At 45.5% G+C, this 23,172-nt stretch overlaps 1 protein-coding gene across 2 annotated transcripts in view; it reads right to left on the bottom strand.

Annotated features, from left to right (window-relative positions):
- MAPK6 (mitogen-activated protein kinase 6) overlaps nt 1-21,322 on the bottom strand; it is a 31,413-nt gene extending 10,091 nt beyond the window's left edge. The window contains exon 1 of one of the 2 annotated variants that reach the window (XM_082322545.1): nt 21,207-21,322. The gene's annotated coding sequence lies outside the window, so the exon portion shown is untranslated. Of the gene's footprint in view, nt 1-5,216; nt 5,349-21,206 lie in introns of those variants that run through there. The other variant, XM_082322544.1, reaches the window with a different exon arrangement.
- Between the last annotated feature and the right edge of the window lie 1,850 nt (nt 21,323-23,172).

Below are 23,172 nucleotides of genomic sequence, written 5' to 3' on the forward strand. Positions count from 1 at the left end.
CAGTAAGTTTCTCTGTCTGCAGCAGCAGAATGCAGTCATAAAGACCATATGTTGCATTTTTGCACAACATCCTCATTTCTTTCAAAAGCTCAAAGATACCACAAAGAGAAGAGTCAAAAGTGTACCTTACACGGTGTGGTAAGGTTTGGGCAATTCCATTACAAGTCACTTGTATGTTCTTCCCCAACAACTATAGGTCACATCAAACCACTAAATGTCTTCTCTTCGATCTTAGATTAACACATTTCATCTCTTTACCCAGCTCTCTAAACAAACCACCCCAACACTTCAGAATTAATTGTATGAGTGTTCTCCCTTAAAATCATGCTAGCACTTCAGTGGGACAACCGGGACCAAGCAAAACAAGCCTCCCCACTCCTAACAGGGCAGCAAGAGCAGCTGACAAATTATTAACATATTCTAAATAATGGCCTCAATTCACTAAAGTAATCAGAATTGCATGCAGGAAAAAAAAAAAAAACGTAAAGAAAGGCACACTGGCAAACAGAAACAAGACTGTTTCAACACATTGAAATATTACCATTCCTCAGGCTCAAGCCTGACTGCCACCAAGACACACGGCCCCAGTGCCCTGGCTCCCTCGCTCCTGCCACACACCACCTGCCTCCAGGTATTTGTACAGCCACGTGACAAACACAGCAAAGAAGGAGGAAACACATGCTATCCTCTGCTGGGTTTTTCTTTTTAAATAAAGATCACCAAATGTAGTGCTTCTAAACTGAAAAGCACTGAGCTGCTCTCCACTGATGTGGTATAGTACCCTGCCAGAAGGGTGATCTTCAGAGCTGTCTTTACGCAGCACGTAACTATTGCCTTGAGATTCCTTTCTTCACATACTGCCAAGAGTCCTAATTTTAGACAGTGTTTTACAAGGGTTATTGTTACCTCATTATGTTTGTAGTGAGGTTATACTGTTACTTTTCCCAAAACTATCTTGACTTTATATCTGTATTAAGACATCAGCGTGAGGACCCTCCTTATAATACCCGTGAATTCACTTAAAGAACAAATATAAAATTTATCCTAGAGTTAATTAGGATAGCATCAGTGACTATCTAACTCTTTGCTCACAGTTATAAAAAACAGAAGTCTAGCCTCTTAACTTTTTTTTTTTTTTTAAACCTAAAAAACATTTTCTCATTCACATGCACCATTTTCAGGCTCACTCAATCCGAGTTGCTGCCTGTAAAAAAGTTTACGTCAACCCAGACCATTTTCCTTTCATCCCCCACCCCCCAAAATAGTTATGGAAATTCATTTTTGTAGCTTATACTCACACTTTAAATTCCATGCTAACTCAAGGTCCAAGGCCTCTGTTCAAATACCATACAATAAGCTGTATTTTATATCCTTGGGACCATCTAAAACCAGTTGTATTCTTCCCCATAATTAGGCCTATTGTTTCACATTGCTGATGTCTTCAATATGCAGAATTGGTTTGCACCAGCTGGGTGACACATCTGGAACCTCTCTTCTAGCTAGTTCCATTAAACAGCGCAGGATCAGATTCGAAAAGATGCCCATCAGTAGCAAGGAGTAAGATCTGCCGATCTCTTCACCGTAACTCAGATCCTACCCCTTACCGCCATGACGAAACAAAGGCAGCAGCAGTACAACGTGAGAACAGTTACGGCATTACTGCTTCAAGGAGAAACAGAGTTATGGCCCACTTGCTTACTGAAGTAGTAGTCCTAAAATTTTCATTCTGTACCCCTGAAATGATGCATTTTTAATCATCAGCTTATACTATATCCTTCCACTAGGTGTCCATTAATTGCAACATCTTCAGAAGGTATGTAAGGATTTTCAGAATCAGAGTGATTTAGCTAAGAACACAAATGTTGACAAGATAAGCAACCCATTGCAGCCTTCAATTTAACCTGATGCTGCTACAAACTTCCTATGTAACTACGAGCAAATGACTTAATCCCAAAGCCACAAAAAGCAGGGCCCAGCTATCATTCCAAACAGGATCTAGTCCTAGGAAGCTGACCAGGAGGCAGGCAGCCTATCTGCCAAACAGATACAGTACCTCACATGAGTATGGTGAGGACAACTAGCAAAAATGCTAATTTCAAATGAAATTAAGATTCAGTAATTGAGAGTGATCTTTCATTTACTGCCACTGAAAATTCTACTTTGGAAATGTAACAGTTGAAATGCTGTAGCAGGTCATGTATCCTTGTCTAAATAAAAAAATACGCTTTTAAACTAACCCTACACATTAACTACTTTCACCTTAAAGACATACTTCTTTCACTAGACCAGTTTGATCTCTCACATAGCGCAGCCCTTTGCTCACACGCTACAGCCCCTGCGCTGCCATCGCCCGTGAGCTGGCCCCTCTGCCAGGACCGCAGCCCCCCGCGCGTGGCTTGTGCCAGGGGCCAGGAAAGCAGCTGTACCAGTTTCCCCATCCATGAGTTAACAGCAAACAGATATTTAAGACAAATAGTCCCATGGACCAGAAGCAGATAGGAGGGATGGAAAACAAAAAGTTAACCCCAAACTTTCTTTCACTCTGACTAAGATAATAATTACTTAAAGGGTAACCAACTAGAAGAAATCAAGGCTTTTCTCAAGCCACAATGAGCTCAAAGTAACAAGTCTTCTTCTTTTCATTTTATAGTCATTTTTAACTTTGGAAAATAATGAGATGGATTTTTTAAAACACTAATACTTACGAAGAGTGACACCAACACCCATTAAGTCTATATATTTCCAGTTTCAATGAAAGTCATAACAACCAGTCCAACCCTCTGTCTTGAAAATACACACTAAATAGACAAAACCGACAAATTCCTCTTCAGTTGTGTGTGACATGCTCTAACCACTTACAACACATGATGGACTACAGTATAAAAAGGGGGCGTTTATCACCCAAATTTGTGCCGAATAGGCTATTCACACAGGCACTGATGTTTTCATTTAGGCTAACCGCCACCTTTCCAAGACTACCACTTTTTTTAAGCGGTACTTTTATTCCTTCCTCCCACAAAGTTTAAAGAGGGAAACAGAAAGACACTAGTTTCCTACATGGTTTACAACTATGCTTTTAATACAGATCAGTTCTCAGGAGAGGGCAACAGAAGTGACCCGCAGAAGGGCTGTCGCCTTTGAAATTATTCCTAGCGCTGGCAGACATCACCACACGCAACCAGCTTCATGCATTATGCAAGCAGCCCCTTCAATTCGTGCTCAACTTCTGCACGTGGATTTATCACAGTTTTCAGGAAACAGGATGTACGCTGAGACACAGGCAAGTATGAGACGTTTACTTTTTCAGAAATACAAATAAGACAGAAAGGTACCGGTTAATTTGATTATGCAGACCACATAATGATCAAATCATTACTCACAAGAGAAAGACCAAGAATGACTAATGACATATTATACAACCTGCTAAGTACTATCCCCTTGACTATAAAAATACGGGGCACAGAAGTATTTTTTTAGATCAGCCACGTTGCAGTCAGTAGGCAGAGTGAGTCATCGTCCAACTCACGAAACTGCTGCTTTTCTAAAGCCTCCTACTTGCTCCCCACACTGTTTAGGGAACTCTGTGCTTGCAGTCAGCAAATGTTACTATTAGTTTATAAATCTTCTGAAGGATCTGTAAAAGCACACAAAAATCCACTGTTTTTCTGTATCACAAATAAAACCGGTTCGGTCCTCCCTTCGGATAATTCAATGAAAACTCACCGCTGAAGAAGCCTACCATCAGCTAACCACAGCCTTCTGCACCTCGGCAGATCTACCATCTGCTGTTCCACTGAACAGTTAACCAGTCAAGAGTGAATTAAAGATAACGACCGCACAAGCAAGGACTGAGCCTGAGCAAGAGGTTGAAATGGAAGTTCCCATTTTAGCTTTACAGCACACATTTTCTGAACCTGATTACCAAACGAAAGTCTACCTCTACTTTAAGCCACCACTTTCTGGAATATGTAATTGGTTTATAAACACATCGTGCTATCACAACGTTATTTTTAGATACACACACACATATATACATATTCATATATACACATAAAAAAAAAGCTTGTTGGCACCAGCGCTTTTATTAACGTTTGCACCAGCCGTATGACAACACACCCACCACCGTTTCTTTTCCCACGACACAATTAACTTAGCTATTGCCAGGCTGATCCAAAAATGGCACTGAATTAGCCAGATACTTATCATGCAGCAGCCAAGTGCATGCATCCTGCCTGCCTAGCCAAGGGTACCTGTTCTTCCAAATCCCAGAACTCGAGCAGCCTCTCGTCAAGCTATTTTCATCGGGTGTTTCAAGCTACTCAGGAAAAGCATTAAGTCACTTTTCCCACAAAAGGTGCTCGAGGCTGCGGGGGAGCCTGCGGGCGCCCCGGCAGCAGGAGCGAGCGGTACCTCTCCCCGTGTCCCCGGGCACGGCGGCTGGAGAGCGGCGCCCAATCCCCCGCGGGCAGCCGCCGGCGAGGCCCCGCCGGCACCGAATTCAGCAGCAAAACTTCCGCAGACTTGGGAGAGGCCGCGCTCCCCCCGCGCCGGCCGGCAGCCGCGCCGGCAAAGGACATCCTTCCTCCCGCCGCCCCGCCGGGGCGAGCCGGCTCCGCCCGCCAGCGCCGCTCCGTTCCCGCACACCCCCTCCAGACACCGGCGACCGCTCGGGCAGAGGGGACCCGCTCCCGCCGTGCCCCCGGCCCCGGGGCGGGGGGAGGGGAGGCGGCCAGCCCGGCCCCCGGCCGCACCGCGGCCCCCGGCCCCGGCGCCCCCAGGGGGCCGCCGCAGCGCGGAGGAGCCCTACCTTCAAACGCCCTTCAGGGCGCGGACGCCGCCCGCCGCCCCCGGCCCCGCTCCGGCGGCAGAGGCGACCCCTGGGCCCGGCGGGGCCCCGCCCGGGCCGCAGCCGTTGGCCGCTGGGAGCGCCCCCCTCGCGGCGCCGCGCGGCCGCCCCCGCCCGCCCTGTCAGCGCCCGCTCGCCCCCCTCAGCCCCGGGGCCGCCGCTGCCCCCGGGCCGCCGCAGTGCGGAGGGGCCGGGCCGGGCCCCGGCGGAGAGGGGCGGCGCAGCGCGGGCCGGGCCGGGCCGGGGGGCGCCGCCGCCGTCCGGCGGGAGGGAACAAAGCGCCTTTGTGCGGCGGGGCCCGGCCCGCGCGTGCGGCGGCCCGAGGCCCCCCTCGCCCCCCGCCGCCTCCCGGCCGCCCCGCCGCACTCACGGGCCTTCCCAGGCTCATCGGGGTCTGCGCTGCTCACACGGCCGGGCCCCGCGGCCCCGCCACCGGCTCCCGCCCGGCGCCCACCCGCCTCGCCGCAGTCGCCGCTGCCGCAGCCGCCATGTAACCCGGCGCGGAGGGCAGGGAGGGGCGGGGCCGCCGGCGGCTCCGCCTCCGCGGGGGCGGGGCGCGGCCGTGGCCGGGCGGGGCGGGGCCCGGGGCGGCCCTGAGGGGAGGAGGGCGGGCGGGAAGGGCAGCGCCGCCCGGCCGGGGCCGCCGTGCCGCCGGGGGCTCCCCGCGGGAGGCAGGGCCGCCCCCGAGGCCCGCCCGCGCTGCGGGGCCCTCCCGCCGGCCGGCCCCCGCCCTCGAGTCCGGAGGAGCGCCCGACCCCCTTCCCTCAGCGGGGTAGGCCGGGGGGCCGCGGCGGGACGCCCTCCCGCTGAGCCGTCACCTCGCAGCCCGGCTTGTCCTCGTGGGACACTGCGGCTCCCAGTAGCCTGTGCGTCCAGTTAGCCCGAGGAACTTTTAGCAGCCTCAAAGTCCGGTTGAGTCAAACACTTCAAAGCAATGGGCCTAGCGGAGCTGTGGGCAGGGGCCACGCACCACCACCGAAGTTAACGTGAACTGGAGGCCTACAGACACCAATGGTGGCCCTCTAGTACTGCATTAATACTCAAAGCTTCAATTACAACTGCTGCTTCCTCCTCCTATTTGATCTCCACTGCCTCCTGACAGCTTCGCTAAAGTCAGACTGCTGCTTTTGAAACCCGCCTTTGACCCGAGCCTTGGCAGCGCCTTGCTCGGCAAGGCCTGGGGCTTTTGGTCTCTTCAGCATTTCCCTTGGCCACAACACAGCACACCAAAAGAAACCCCACAGGCGGAGAAGAGATTAGGAACATGGGTTTTTCTGCAGCTGAGGGGATGCGGGGAGGAGAGCCGGGCCATCTCTCCGTGCCTAGGTTACAGGCCCTGCGACAGCTGGGGGAGGAAGGGGAGAAGAGGAGCAGGACAAGGAGGCCCAGCATCAGTCACCGCTGGGCAAGCACCGCGCCTGCAAATGTCAACGTGTGGCGGTCCGAACCACGGCAGGCGGGGAAGTGGTTGTGTGGGCCCAGTTCAGCCATCCTGGCTTTCATCATCCCTCATGGTAGAGAAACAAAAACACGGTTGGAAGGCAGCAGGCGGGAACGACAGGGGCAGGCTTTCCTTCTCCGGAGGGGACGTTTTGGCTCAGATGTTCTGCAGTCTTAGTGCCATGGGGCACCTGAATGTTCTCCCCACAAGCATTGACAGACTACTTGCCATTGCTGTCACCTCTGTAGGCACCGAAAGGATTTCTCTCTTGCTATTGCATCTCCCTTAACAGACATAGGCAGAGACAGTAAAAGTCTACTTTTCCCCAAAAATCACAACTAATATAACAAAATAAAGCAAAATAATTAAAACGTTAATTTTTTTCCCTGTGAGACTTTTATACAGCAGCCTTAGTGGAGAGAGAGAGGCATGAGAACACCAGGCCTGTAGGTATCAGAAGAGCCTTACACTTCCACTAACACAGCGTCGGTACAACTCTAAAGACAGGGTGCGGTTCCCCTAGGTCCCTCGTATACCTTTTCAGTGCAGGATGACTCAAAAGAAGATAAAACAATTGATACTTATTTTTACTGGTTAAACAGAGGTTATTTATAGTTAGAACTAGGATAGAAGTTACTCGCGTTGTTTAGGGCTCTACAGCTTACTCTGCTGCTATCTGGACAGAAGCATCCAATTGACCCTTGCACTTTTAAATCACATGACGTTATTGTTTTAATAAACAAGTCATATATCAACATCCAAGAAGCGCTCTACCCAGCTTCTCCAAAGTTATTTAAACAACTTTTAAAACCCCTTCAATTATGAAGCCAAGCATAAACTCTTTTTAATTTAGTCAGATGCATTGCTAACTCTGACATTGCCCCCACTAGCAGGAGAGGTGACTTGGGCATTTGATAATACAGCACTGTACTAATAGCACGCATACAGAAGTCAGTAACTAAACTGATACTTTACATTACAATATTTGCTAATTTATAGGCAGCTAACCATGCTGCCAACAGTGGAGAAAAGGCAGAAAAGTTGCAGTTCTTCTGCTCACCCAGCAAAACAGAATTGGAAGATTACAGCACTGGCTGCTCCAGAAGGCCTGTATTTAAATACAGTCTATAAAAAAACCTGCAGGAGTGCATATTTGGAAGAGGTGATGTTAGGACGGCAACCAGAGCCAAGCCACAGAGGAGTATTTACTTGCATTAAAGGAAGAGATTTGGAACTCAAAAAAAGGCAGGAGCAGCAGTGGTTGTATGTCTAAATCCAGAGCTATTTAGTTAATTAAAGAATCCTTCCACCCATACAAACTGTTTTCGTTATGAGAGACAAAAGAGCAAGCTGATCCTAGGGTACTGCAGTAAGAAAAATTTTATATTACAGCCTTGCAACAGCACCTGGAGAGCCCATCGTCATACTGTGTCCGTTGGGACTCTTTGCCAATGCCCACCCTGCCATTTCAGTCAGGTGGAGCAGCTGCACATCCATGGAGTTTGCTCTGCAGCGGCCCAGACTGGTTGAAAAGTAGTTCAGCAAACACGGCGGAGGCTTGCAGTAAGTGGCAAGCTTCCTCACCTGGGTAGAACACGCTCACTCATAAATTTCACATAGTTCAGATGTACCACCATTTTTCTGGGTTCCTAATTAATAAATCAAGAGCTACTTTCTTTTTCTTTTTTTTTTTTTTCCCCTCCAAATTATTTTCCGCCATTCTAAGAGCATAGCCTGTGGTAGGATCTAGTGAATGAGATCCTTTAATCTAGAGGAAAATCATGCAACAAGGAGGAGCATGGTGCAGGAATGTTATTTGTCTTCAGCCTCACGATTTGTAGAATTACAATGCACGTGAGAGAGATTTGCTCAGAATTTAATTGTGTGTCACATGGCAACTTACAGCTATTGAATCCAGCAAATTGCTAATCTGTTCTCAGATTTTTAATATCTCATTGATTAGGCTATAAATTACTGTGTCAAATTGTTTCCCCATTCCCCACAAGAATGAGCTTACATAGCATGTAGATGATATGCTATATGATACCAACCCATTCTAAAACATTTGCAGATATTAACTGTCAGTAAAACGCAGAGTAAGAAAAGAAGTGGACTTCGAGGGTCATAAAGCCCAGCAATTAAGAAATAATTAGAACTGAAGCAATGATTCATTTGTTATACCCAAGTTCAAAAAGATCAAACAGTAAATTCCAATGTAATATTTCAGTCCTGTGTATGAATCATTACTTGTGGCATAAAAGGGAATGAAGTATTTTTAAGTGTCCACACCCATTATGATTGGCAAGGGAAAAAAGATTTGGAGACAGTTTGAAAAGGTTGCCCAAGGTGACTCGGCAGCTCCAGCTTCTGTCTCAGTTTCACTGCTTCGCTGGGCTTTTCTGCGGGAAGTCTTTGTTTTCTGGCGTTATGCAGCAAGAGAGCATTAGAGAGAGAATGATTCCAGGTATTTTCTGAAGAGGCTGAACTTAAGCATGCACCTCACATCAAGCAGCCTCCACCCCAGTGAAGATGAAGGTATCTAAGGTGATAGCTGGTTCTTGGCCTGTCCCGCAGGATCACTGCCCTGGGCAGCCGAATTTGCTAAGGCACACAGGGAAAGGCTGACAGCAGAAAGCACCCGGGGCACCCGCCAGACCGCTCCTGCTGCAGCTTCCCAGAGGAAGGGAAATGTATCCTAGGATACATTTTTAAGGACTGACTTCTTACCAAAGTCTAGGACTCATTTTGCATGAGGATACGGATGAGTTTCGAGAGGAAAATCCCACTTATTAAAAGGGGATGGGGAGAGGTTTCAAGAAACACTCAGCTTCTGATGCTTCCGTGGCCTGTTCCTGCTTACCTATGTTCTGCAGGGTGATCTGGGCCCTCAAGTGCGATTTAGTTTTCCTGGCACAGCTCCCAAGAATTTTTAATAGTTTGTCTGGGTCTGCTTTAACTGCTGCCTTCTCCAATTAGCCTAGTTCTCTGCAGGCGTTAAGCAAAGCCTTTACAAGTCACTTGCTCTCCCAGCTTACAGTTTCATAGTGCTGACATTCAGCACAAATAGTCCAGATAAATTTGAGTTTCACTGACAACCCAACAGCTCAGGTAGCTTCACTTCTTGGGCACCTCCGTTTCCTGGAAAAGGTCAGACTACACCTTTCCATACTGGACATAAGGGTTTTTTATTTGTTCTTTTTAACACAAACACATTTTCCTAACGAATGGTCTCTGTGCTTGCAGACTTTAAAGTTTTCCCAATAAATCTTAGGGTATACTTCATGCCAGCATTATTAGCAGATAACCACACAGAAGTTACCATCTTAAAAACTTTTAACAAACTCTTGCATCAAAATCCTTTTTTAAAGTCTACTGGGCAGTAGCTGAAGCTACCTGGGCACAGACAGCATACTATCGTCTCATTTGCACTTGCTTGGTGGAACTGAGTTTGCTAGAGCAAGCTTTGTACTGTCTACATTCTGAACAGGAAAGAAGCTATGAGAATATTAGGGGACTTGGAAGAAAGGAAAAAGGCAAACCCTAAGACCTTCATCCCTGTGTGAAAAAATAGAAAGACTGGAAAAGAACAGATCATTAACAGAGAGCAATTCAAACCAAAGACAGCAAAGTACAAAGGGCAAATGAAGGTAGAAAAAGAAAGTCACAGAAAATGTTCAACTTTGAGGTTAGAAGTAAATGGGTTCTGTGACATACTTTGGAAATTCTGTGAATCTGCAGGAAAAAAAAAGTCATTAAACACTTAAAAAAGAACAAGTCATTCTTCCCCCTTGGTAGATCATCAGCAGTCTAGGACACTTCGGTACAGCTAGCTGCAGGCAGGCTCCCTGCTTAATATTGCACATTTTTATTAAGTCAGGCAATTCCAGTGCCTACTTTTTCTATGTCTTAACCAACACTTAGCACAGGGACAGAGCAGCTGCCTAAAGCAGGAGTCGGCAAAGCCATGGCAATACTGGGAGAAGAGGAAAGCTTAGAAAACTTGCCTTGTAGCTGGGTCATCACTGAAAGCGTCAGCCCTCTGTGTGTGAAATTCACTTGTAGGGCTGGAGCTCTCCCAGATTTCTCAGCCTTTCATTAATTCCTTGTTGGTTAACCTTGCATAGAGGTAGCTGTCAGTATTTCATGTGCAGAATAGCAAACATGTAGAAAAATTTACTGAGGTAGGCAATTAAGACAGTATGTGTTAGGTTTAATCACCTTTTAAAGGATGACTAGTACCAACATTTCTATCTACAGCTGAAAAACATTCTACAGGGCTGTTGTGGCAAGGCAAAGCACAGGATGAAGTGGAAACAAGAAGCATCAAATGTCTTTTTCCCAGTACTTCAGAGAGAGTACAACACAATTCTGTGTGCGGCAATTCTCCCCCGTTCAGACCTGCAGGAAGGCACCGCTCCCATCCCCACCTCCAAAACCTCAAGTGAAGCAGTTAGGAGAACACATCTGCCCACTGAAGTGGCACCAGAGCGATTGTCTAAGGCATCTCTGTGCTAGTTACTGCATCGGCTGCAGTGCTGCTAGACTTGTAGACAGCGCATTACTGTACAGATATGATTTAAATGTCTGTAATACCTTGAGTACTCCAATGTGGAGAGATGCCCTGAAAGCAGGGCAGGGTGCTTTCAGCAAAAAATGCATTTGGTTTTGGATCCCTACTGGAAAATACGTCAGCTCTTGAGCAGAAGTTATAAAGGCCTGATGATGGATTTATGTAGAACAATTACATGTTTTTGTAGAACTATTGCAGTTAATTGCAGAACTATATATATTGCTATGTAGAACTGTTCTTGTTCATTCCTATAGAACAGTAAACCTTCCTACATGCAGCACTGATTGCTATTGCATAAAGCCTCTGCTGTGCAATTGTAAATACAGCTGGTGCTGCAGTGCTTGTCATTTACAGAGCAAAAAAAAAAATCGGACTAACATTCGCTAACATTTTCACCAACACCAGAATCCTCTTGAAATACATTTACAGGGGCCAAAGCTCAATACAAATACATTGGCATCAGCTAATACACTGCTTTAGCAGCCTGAGGCTACACAACTTTTACATATCAAATAGCAACAAATGTTATTTACAAGCTTACAAGGGGAGAAGGGAGGTGCAGTGAGTTGAGGTGTTTCAAACACTTTCAAATATTATTTTGCCATAAACTACATATGAACGGCATGGCCAGAAGTGAATCTTTGTCAGCATCAAGAAGATGATCCGTTGCTGCCACGAGAAACTTGGGGGTTGGGAAAGCAATATTAATCGGTCATAGCGGAAGAGTCTCAGACCTCTACTGCTACTTAAATTTGTGCCCTGTAGAGGCCTTCATGAGTGGGACATGGCCCCCAGTCCCACCTAGGCCACCTGTGGCACTGTGGTACTTCTTATGGTGGTTTGTGAAAGCAGGGTGAACCAAGCTGGGTTGTGAGACACATTCAGAAATCCTGTCTTTGTGACTGCTCAGGCAAAGGCCATCCTCCCTTCGCTTTGCCCTGCACACAGTGGTCTCCGACACGCCCAGAGCTCACAGTGCAGCTGTTTCACAAGCAAGCAGCATATAGGCTGGCTAAAGAGGCAAAAAGCACGGTGCCGGCAGGGTCAGGGCAGGCCAGGGGGAAGCCGATGTGAGTGCTGTTGCTCAGGGTGCATTTTGTCTGGGGCCAACAGGCTTTTTTCAGGATTCCCAAAATAGCACTTATCATAAACAGGAGATTGACTGCGAAGCATGCTGCTTCGCTCAATGCCTCCTACTGTCCCTCCCAGACCCCCACCCCAGTCAGTCTGAAGCTAAAGAGTTGGAAAACCTAAGAAATATTGAAAAGTAGAAACTTTTTATAGAACATCTACCATCAAATTATATGGCAAATATTCAGCATTGCAAAAGCTACCTTGAGTCACTTTTGTTATCTCTTAAGACATCAAAACCCAAAGTTTTTATTTTGCTAACAAATAAATTTTGGAACCACCTCCTCCCCCTTAATACTCTGTAACTTTTTCTCAGTGCACCATCTATTTCTAAAGATTTCCACTACAAATATATGGGACTATTCAATTCCCCGTATTCCCCAACCGCATTGTATCTTAGCTTTCATTAAGATTGTCTAGGACATTCCAGGTTTTCTCAACAGTTTCGAGACACTTGCTGGGAGGCAGTACATTTCCAAACTATTTGTTTTCTCATGAAAACTGGGTTTTGCCTATGTGCCAGAATCAGCAGACATTTTATAAATAGCTTTGGACAGATGACAGGAAATGATGCAAGATCTCAGACCTCTCCACAGAGGGCAACTGTCTGAAGTGCTCAGAGAGAGGGACTCGCACCACTGACTACTACACCGGGAAAAAACAAATAATGCACAGAAGCATCATTTACTGCAGAGGGTATCAGGCTTATGAAACAGAAGTTCTCTATCTTATTACAGCTCAAGCAAAAAGTCTATTTGCTTGCAACTATACTACAATGAAAACCAGGAAAATTAAATTTTCCTTTGAAGAGGAAAAACTGACCAGAATTGTCTAATTTGCTGCTTTGTCTTTTACTCTCGAGGAGGAGCTTTCCCCTCCTAACAGCTATAAATGCCAACACAGGCATTGGAGGTTCTCCAGACCCAACTGGTGCCAGACACTGGGATCATCTTCTTACCCTGGCATTTCCCATCAGCTTCAGCAAAGGCTCTTCCAACTGAAACTACTTAAATGGGCTCCAATAATAGCTGCTTAGAGGTTAATCTGTATCTATTCATCTGATCCCAAGAACTATCTGTTCCTCTTTGCAATAGCAACACAGAATGCAGAATCAACTCACTGTCTCATTTTGTTTCTATCAGCTTCCATGAAGATAAAACCCAGTAATTTAGCCCCAAAGAAATGCTTTATTTGGAATAGAGGCAAATGCTCAGCTCTCTTAAGTCCATGGCAAAACTCTCAACAGATTTAACTTCAACGCAGTGACGCCAGTCTTCTCCCCCACTACTAAGTTGCTTCTAACAGCAGCAAGAACCTCTCAGCCCACTCCTCACCACACTTCCACACCGCTGATGACTGAACAGCGTGCTATACATGGAAGACTACAACTATTAGTGAGAAATAGATAGCGTACCTCCCCAGCAGACGTGCTTTTTGAATTAATCAGTCCAGAGAGCGATGCATATGAGTCCTCTGCGTTCCCACGTTGCAGTTAAGCATTGCGGGGAGCTGGAAGAGTTGGCCTCAAAGCAGCCACGGGCCGGTCTCCTTTCTGCATTGGGCACTAGAAGTGCAAGGGTGTGTAAGCACACCACTCCTCTGCACAGGGGCATCGTCATAACCACCCACAGCGCTTTCTCCCACAGACTCAGCATCGGGGAGGCTAGCCTCAGGCTTCTGCTGGGATTTTGCTTTAACAGAGAATTGCATATTTGATCCTTCTCGCGACCATACCTCAGAGGCATCCTGCTTTCAGGAGTTCATGGTTTCTACCCATCATTTGTAAGTTATGTGTTCCCATGACAGACAGAACAGCCTAGAAGCGCTCCTACCTATGAAAGGAGTAAATAATACGTGACACATTTTTTAAGCTTTTGTACTGAGTAACTGATTTTACCCATGATCTAAATTTCCGTACGTCTAAAGAAGAATTTGATTTTTTTTTTTTTTTTTGCATTAAAGACATTAAATCTGACTGATTTCTTTGTTGTTTTGGAAACATAAGATTTATTACCTCTATTAGAGGTGTGACAGTGCTGAAACTGAGCCATCCCAAACTTTCTCAGTTAAAGGCTGTGTAAGCAGAAACGGAATACATCTGTCCATGTATGCGTTCCAGGACATAAAAGTAAATCCACTTGTTAGTGGGTGTTCACACACTGTGTGTGTGCAGGAGAGAGGGGTACAAGAGAAGGTGGACAAGGCTGTCAGCCTTTGCAGAGCTCAATGAGGGGTCCAGTGCATGAGATCCAACTGTCCTTAATAACCACAAGCATAAAAAAAAACCCTAAAATTGCAAACCCAGACTTCATCCTTTTCTGCACTTGGAAGGAAATCCTGTGTATCTTTTTTGCTTCTTGACCTATGAGGAAATGCGTCTCACGTGCCTATTCACTGCACCACTGGATAGCGTCCGCCACAGAGACCCGCTCTTCTTGTACAGGGCTCACACAGACTGCTTTTCAGAAATACCTCCATAGCATACCCTGGTGCTGAGAAATCACTGAGAAGCAGTCCTAAAACCAGAAAGTTATCTCGTATAGGTAAACATTTCACTGTATAGTTAAGCTTAGAGGTTCTTTCATGATCTGAATAGCGAGATTTACTTTGCAAGTGAGCTGGAACTAAGAAAGATTAAAGAGGTAGAGAAACCTTCTGCTTTTTAGTGCATCAGCATTCTCTTATCTCCAGTATATCTCTGAACAGTTTTCAATTGCATTCGGTCAAAAGCCGTTAAACCAAAACTGAAGAGATACCACATACATCTAAAGCTATATTTCGTGACAAGGGAAAAGGTATTCCTCCCTCATTCTCTGTGTTTTATGAAACACTGCAGAACCATTTAAGCCTCAGTTAAAATAAAATCATTTGCTGATAAAATAAAATCATTTGCTGATAAGCCTGTTTTAGTAAACAAAAAAAGTTGCTAACCATTATCTTGAATTTCTTCTTATTGTTTAATCTGGACACTCCCAAAACAAAAGCAATCGAGATGATTCAAAGAAGAGGAGTTTCAACCTTTGGACCAACTCTAATTGCAATACTTAATTCTCATGACTGCTGCAATTCAACAGACTCCGACCTAATCATAGTGTTCATGTGTGCTCCATGACCTACTCCAGCATTGCCCTGGATGACAGCAAGAGCTGCCATGTGCTTCCTATCTGTCATCTGATGTCCCCAGTGGCTCACGGCACCACAAACCAGCTGAAAGACTTTCTGTTCCCTTGCATCCATTATCACAGAAGTCAGGTGCACAAATCCATTCACTCGTGTCCAGTAGCAGGAGACTATTTGTGACAAGGTCAGGCTGTGCAGTGGGAGATCTCACTTGGCCACCCAAAGCAATGAAGAATCAGGCTTCGGCCACCAGACAACAGTGGGCAAACTCTTCCTGCTAGTCTGTGTCTTGAAGTGGTGGCCCAGAGGGGTAAGACTGCAGCTCACAAACCTCTCAGCTTTTCCTTGCTATTAACTTTTCCAGGACAGACAGCCTCTCTAGCTACAGACTGTCTTGGAAAAGGCATGTCCCAGAAATCAAGGATGGACATGATTTTCAGCCCTTGCTTTCAGAGTCGAACCATCCTGCCAGGGCTGGACTAGGAGTCTCATTACTGCTGCCCAAACCATCCTGCTCCAAGGGCAACTCCAGGGAGGACTTAACACTCAAGCCTGTCTGTTGGAGACACTTCACAAAGACTTCACAAGACAGTGCAATATTCATCAAAACCAAGTTGGTGGTTTTCCCTTCAACCCAGCAAAGGTTTCGAGGTGTCAGCTGTTTATTTTTCCACGACAGACGACCTAAGCTGGTACTTCCACAGCTGCGTGGACTATCTAAATACTTCCTAGAAGTACAGACTAAAGTGAGGTTATTATGGTTTGTGATAATATCCCCATTTAAATGATTAAGGCAATTCACTTCCTTGTAGTAAAAAATGATTCAAGGACTACATGTACAATTTGTGATCAAAGTACTCTGTACCCCATGTTTATCATCCTAGGTCCAATGATATTTGTTAGTAAACAATACAAATGTAATCATTGCTAGGCAATGGTAAATCAGTGGCAAGGCCTGAACAGGCTGTTGTCAAGTAGGAAAACTTCAACCAAGAACCTGCAGTAACCGCTGAAATCAAGTGAAACAGCAGGGTGGTAATGGGAACTTTTGAACCTTTTCACACAGAGGAACAAGAAGATTTATTTTCCTGATTGCTCTAACGTTTCAGATAGCAGGAGAACATGGGAATATGGGCCTTAATGTCAGCTAGTAAACTTTTCTGACCTTTGAAGGGAACTCCATGTGACATGACAATCACAGCAATCAGAACAAGCTCTATCTGCTCTGACACAGCTTTACTGCTGTGTAATCCTTCTTCTCCTCACAAGTGCTCAGTGCTCTGCTTCATTCATTGCACAAGACAGATAGTGCTCACCTGATTACCAGTACTTGGATACCAAGAAAAAATAAAATCAGCGTACTGTGCTATGTGTTATTCATCACATATTGCCCTGGTCTGAGGACCCACCAGGGTTTAAGGGCTCTGCAAATACCCATTAAATTAATTTCTACAATCTGCAAGAATGTCAGGATATTATCATTTCCACTTTCCTGAACTGAGTCACAAAGATCAAGGTCACAGTAGCCCTTAATAGCAGATGCACAATTTAAGATTGCTAGAACTGAATTTTGGAAGGGATTGGTACTTTATTCCACTGTTCAACTTTTCAACTCACTTTTCAAAGTGATTGGTACTTCTTGCACCAACTGCAGATCACCAAAGCTCTGAATTCTCAGTTTTTGCAAGTTATTCTAGGCTTTGGCCAGGCAGTTCTGATTTTCCGCAGCACCAGAAGTCCCCGAGTAGCTGTGCTTGTACACCCCGAGTAGCTGTGTTTGCACACCCTCCACACCAGCGTTTCCGTTCCCTCTCAGCTGCTCACTGAGTTTCTCCAAGTCTCCTCCCATTTCTCAGTTTCTATTTTTTTTCCTCCTTTCCAATTCAAGTCTCATTTTTATAAGCTTTTTCTCCCAACCTACTCCTTAAAAATTTCCTACCTATTTGGTCCTTGTTTCTTCCACACATGAGTCAGGTAGCTACCTCCAGCTTAACTGGAGCCAACAGGAGCCACTAAAAGCACTGCATGGGAGAAACATTCAATTAAGCTGCCGAAACCCAACACAGCCTGCAACAGCCCGTGGATGCAGTCACAGGAAAATTTCTGTTCAGAAGTTGACTGGGTGGGAGCACACCCAGGACCAACAGACAGCATGGGAATTTACCACATCTATCCAGTCTGCAAAACCTGAGGTCTCCAGTTCATAGACATCAAGACATATTCCACAAAGATAAAACACGCATCTTTGATTCTGGATTTCAAGAGCGCCCTCCTCTTCTGGAACAGGCAAGAGCCTTTTAAAAACTTTTTTTTGTTTGCCTGTTTTTAAGTAGGGCAAAATCAGTGCTCTCCTCCAGCCCGGTTCTTGTAAAATGACAAAATACTTGAGCTAAACGTTCCAGCAAAGTTCAAATTTGGAACTATACCTGGCACAAAAATGTTTCCATCCAAAGAATTAGCTGTCAGCAAAGTCATGGTCTATCGAAACAGAGGCAAGCACTGAGACGAAGGCAATCCCAACACGAGAGCTTCCCAGCCTTGCCTGAGCCACCAAGGGGCTGCAAGTGCCACGTTCTGCTTTGCTATGTCCCTGCTCCCCGCACATACAGCCTCTCTCCATCACCACTCCTCTGCCTGGGCAGAGGAACAGGCACATTCACACCTTCTTCTCCCCCAGCAGAAGGTACCCAGAAAGCTAACGCGGGCTGTGTCACCTCTCCAGGCAGCCTTCTTCTGACATCCCTGGGACTGGAAAGCTGGTAGCTGTTGGGGAAGGTGGTGGTAAAAGGGTCTTCCTACACAGGAATGCATTAGGGAGGAAAAAAAAGTGGACCAGAGAGTTTCTGAGAAAGATATGGCCCCGTCAGTGTCGTCCCCGTGGGTCGGTGAGAGGTTGCTGGGGGGGCACAGGGAAGCCCCACAGGGGCACTGGGCACTCGCTGCTGGGATGCGGAGGACCCTATTCAAGCTTCTCTTCCCCTTCGCAAAGGTATTTTGGGAAAAAGCTCTCAGCAGTGGAAAGCAAGAGGACATTTCCTGTAAGAAAATATCCAACTCTCCGGGACAAAGTTTCTTCTTATTTTTTTGCTCCGATGCACAGTCACGCAGCCTCTCCTACCACCCAAACCCTGCTGCTTCCCCTGCGTCCTGGGCACAGACCCCGTGCCCCCTCACTGCAGCTGCCCTGAGCGGGGCTGCGGGGCAGCCAGGAGACCCGGGGTTACAGGGAGGAACCCCAGGACTTAGGGAAATGCAACAATGAAGGAGGTGAGGAGATAAGCGTTTAAATAATCTCCATCATCAGCTTCTCTGTAATCTCAGGTTTTGGCTGGTTGGAGGGGTGGACAGAAACCACATGTGATGGGGACAACAGCAACATTAGCCTGACTTTCTGATGGTTACAGAGGCTGTAATTTCTTTTTATTTCCACTGTATCCTATGTGAAAAGCATTTGAAGACCTGCTCCACCTCCCAGATCCTATTATGAAAAGCTGGATCTCACAAAGCTGTTTTCCAACATGTCAAATTCAGGTTTTGTGGCTCTGTTTGACAGTTTTACGAAGACAGCATTAACTCCCAACTGAGCATAAGAAACCAGGTCACTGAACACCAGGAGTGCACGACTCAGTGCCCTGATACCTTGCCTGGTAGATGTACTTCTCGGAGCCCCCGTCTCCAGCTTCAGCAGAGTCTGTCCCACCCCTCTGTCATTCAGCAGCAGACAGGTTGGTTCCCAGGACCTTTACCAAGCTATGGTCATGAGCAGAAGACCTCAAAAAGGGACAGCTCAGTCCCACCATTCCTGCTCGCATGGGTTAACGCCGCAGCGCATCAGCAAGCCCACCCACTCCCCTGCTGCCACCCCCAGTGGGACCTCGGCCGGGCTGGCCCCACGCTGGCTGCTGGGCACCCACCGCTGCGGGGTGGCTGTCTCACCTGCAGCAGGTACACAAACTGCCTGGCATCCCTCAGCATAACGCTGGCAGCTGCAGCAGGCACAATCTAGGAAATACATCCCTGAATCTACCCTTGTGTTCTTTAAAACAAACTTTCATTTATGCTGCTGGTGGTGGCAAAAAATAGCCCGAGTCCCCAGTCTACCTTCAGTTATATTTTTCCGTGTGCAGAGCTGGAGCTCTGAGGCTCCTCTCCCTCTGCAGAGCAAACACAGCATTTGCAGGAATAAAGCCGTGCTTATATAAGCTTCTGAGAATGCCAAGTTGAATGTCTGACAGAGGAAAAATTTGTGGTAAAAAACTATTTTTTGTCTTTTCGAGAGATCTAATCTATCTTCTGTGCATTCCTGACCTTCAGAAAGTATTTTCATCTCGCATGTTAAGTATAACAATCCTCTTAACAAGGGAACATTTTGTTAGAGCTTTAAATTGGGTTACGTAAATTATTTGTAGTTCTGACAGCAGGTTTCTCTTCCGTCCACGAGGACAGCTGTTATGAGATTGCTACAAGGTTCATTCACAATCACTGCAGATAATAATCTGAAGGGACTGTTTGAAATGAGATTTTTATCTGGGGGATATGCTACAAGTTTATCAAGGCTTTTTATAAAAGCAGCATTTTTGTCAAATAATTTGCAATACAGTAACCTGCACAAGAATTAAAAAATCCCGGATGTGAATGGCAAATTGAGAAAAAAAAATAATTTCCAACTCCCACAAACTTTAGGAGGAACAGAACACAGAGGGAAAAATCCCCAACATAATATATATATATATATATATGTATGTATATAGGTGGTACTGAGCATGTCTCAATGCATGAGTTTACTCTTGTTGACTACAGTGGGAATTGCAAACAGTCAGGATCGGGCTCTTTGTTTCCACTAAGTACTTGTTCAGAAAAAAGCAGAGTGGAAAAATTATTCAGGAAGTAGCAGCACTACTTTTAGCATTACATCAGAGCAGTCAATGACTTAGAAACACGTTTCGCAGTACTCTCTTTTCACTCTTTTTTCCCAACCCCTAACCAGGCGTGGGGTTAGACACTGATTTTGAATGGGAAGAGTTCTCAGGCAGTAGAAGCCTCCCGCCTCCCTTTCTCTCCTCGCTGGTAAGGCTAATGATTGGGAAAAAAGTTTCTACTGATTTCTTCAGGAGTGGGAAAAGAAGGGCATCGTTTATAAATTGGGATTAATTTTTTAGGTTCCCCTTTGTATTTATGAGCTATTTAATAAACCCCAACAAAGCAATAAAACAATATTTTATTCAAACGGAAAGCATTTTGTTTGACTTTAAAAAAACTGATTTACTAAACCAAAATTTTAAAATGAAAAAATTCAAATCAAAATATGGACTTTTCATTTTAAAATCTTTGTAAGAGCATTTCAGATTTTTTTTTCTCCCTAAGTAACAAGAGCAGAGAGTTAAAAGTTTCACCCAATGCTACATATGAGCAATTGAGCAAGTCCAGTAAACCTGATTTCTACACACTCCTGCTGGCATTAGGTTCTCCACAACAGTGGTCCAGAAACCAACAAACCCAGCCGCCCCTTCTGCGGCATGAAAGTACTCCAAGGAGCGACATTTTCAAGGAGAAAAAACCTGTGGGTTTGTAAACCACACACACACATGCACAAACACAAGAACCATGCAAAAGGTGCTCAGCAGAGGAGGACCTTTACCCACAAAACTTAACATCTACTAACATTTCCAAATGTGCCTGGGAATCCTTTACCTTGGTATTTCCAATCATATTGAGCTAACTCATGGTGTTTTATCTTTCCTTCATATTCCTTCCCCTTCTTTGTTTGATGCCAAACATTTATTTTCAACAGTCTATACAGAGTTGTCTCATGATTTTATTAGCAGTCTCTCTTACAATACTTTATCTACAGAGAATGCAATGCATTAATACTTCTAGGTACAATGTTAGGTGTTCCTCTGAATTATCTAGAGACACTAGCTGACGAATATACGATGATTTTATTTATATAAAAGACAATATATTATTATTTTGATAATTCTCAAAGACGGAGAGATGTTTTTAAGTGTTAGTTAGAAAGATTGATCTTAATCCTTTATACTTCTTTCTCTCTAAACAAACAGATCTCACAGGAGGATACACACAGACATTTAACTTACCATTACTGAAGCTATCTTTTGACTTCCTCAGTATCATTAATATTTAAGCAGAAAGAACAGAACAAACAATTATCCTAATGATACCACACCAGAACTAACAAAATAATTTTTAAAAAGTCATCCAGAAGAAGTGAGAAGGTCGATCAGAAAATGCGAGTCAGGAATAGCTGTGCTCCGATGAGGAGAGGAAGGTTATGTTGCTGTGATATGAGTCGTGCACAGCTGTTACTCTAGTAAGAATTCATCATATTAATATTTAAATGAGAGGAGGAGGGCACGAAATTGTGTGTGACTCAATAGTCCCTCCCTGTCCTTAAGCAGAAAAATAGGCTACCAATACAGAAAGAGCATTAGGAGCTATAGAGTGGGAAGGTTTGTTTTCATTACCTCATGAATAAAAGTGGGCAAACTGGTCCCTGAAGAAGTCTAGAAATTATCCTGGTTTTCCTATTGCAAGTTAAATTCTGTTTCTACTCTCAGAAGCAGCCATTACTTAATGAACAAATTGATCCGGCAACCAGTGCTCTAGGTCTGTAGGTGGTGTTTCTTGGATTTCAGTGTATTTCCAGCAAGCTTCTACACTTCCTGCAAAGAGCCACCCATGGGGGCCTTGCCTGGCAGTTCCTCACAGGGAATTACTGAATCACTGCTCTACTTTGCCATTTATCTACAGACATGTTGATAAAAACCATTTCTTTTATCAGGGCTTACTTACCCCCAGGCTTGTTCCATGATCTTGGCCCATTGGGGTCTCTGGCACGGTCAGGCTCAGGAGACTCGTAGCACCTGAGGAGGAGCCGGAGCGGCTGCCTGCAGGAGGAGGTGTTGCAAGGAGCAAAGCCTCAGCCCCAGGGAGCCTGAGGGATGCTTCAGGAGGTAGAGCAGCAACACCCAGCAACAGCAGGCTCAGCACAAGGTGGAGGGCGGGAGGAAACAGCTGATGCAGGCATAACCCAGACAGATGTGGGTGGCATCCCTGGCAGGAGAGACAGCCTGACCACGCTTGGTTGCATATAGGGTTGCACAACTTTATCCAACAATTCAATATAAACACACCTCTCACATGCTAGTTTTTTGGGGGTTGGGTTTTTCTTTTTAATTCTGTACAACTCCTCCTTGTTAGCAGAAAGAGTGTTACTATGACACCCCTGGCTGAGCATCGCCTAGTTGGCTATATAACTCTATAAAGGTAATAAGCAACCATTTAACCATAAATACAGACACAGACTCCAGAAATGGCCATGAGGCTAAATAACAAATAGTTTGTAACAGAAAAAATCCACAGAGAAGCATTCAGCTTAGTGCTCAGCATGAAAATACAAGGTACACAAAGTGCAACCATTAAGAGATGCCAAACTCATGCAGTAACAACAGTTTTCAGCTCACCAAGGTAAATTCTTCATCAGAAATTTTCTGTTTTTTCCTATTCAAACAAAGACATCCCCTCCCCCTTCATTTCATTAGCCTAATCCTTCAAGATCAAGTTTGCAAACAGCCTGTGTTAATGTTGATATTATTTTTAGCTGACTGATATGGAGGTTTTATTTGTTGCATCCTGTACAACAGGATTTGTGTTATTAATACATTGCAGAAAACACCACTCGTCAGACCTTCTCTAAATCCATTGTCAGTGTCCCAGTAGAGTGTCCATTTAAAACTGGTCTTCATAACTTGCTACAAAGGTTTGTACATAAAGCAAAATCAGACCCCTGGACATGTTGGAGGAATGGGGAGTATTGATGTAGACTGCTCACAAGAGCAGACAACAAGGGTCTGCAGGAAGAGACACTCGTCTCTGTATTAGTAATTACACTAACACAGGAAAGGCTGGGCTCTTCCTCCTTGGATTTTGGGAGTGCTGGAAGAACAGACTTGCCACACTGCCTTTAAGCCCCAGCAGAGCCCTCCCTCTAGCTCCACCACTGCTGCTGCCTGATGGGTAGGACAGATAAACAAGGCTGGAATT

This window comes from Platalea leucorodia (assembly GCF_965183815.1).
Source record: "Platalea leucorodia genome assembly, chromosome: 9".
Taxonomy (NCBI): domain Eukaryota; kingdom Metazoa; phylum Chordata; class Aves; order Pelecaniformes; family Threskiornithidae; genus Platalea; species Platalea leucorodia.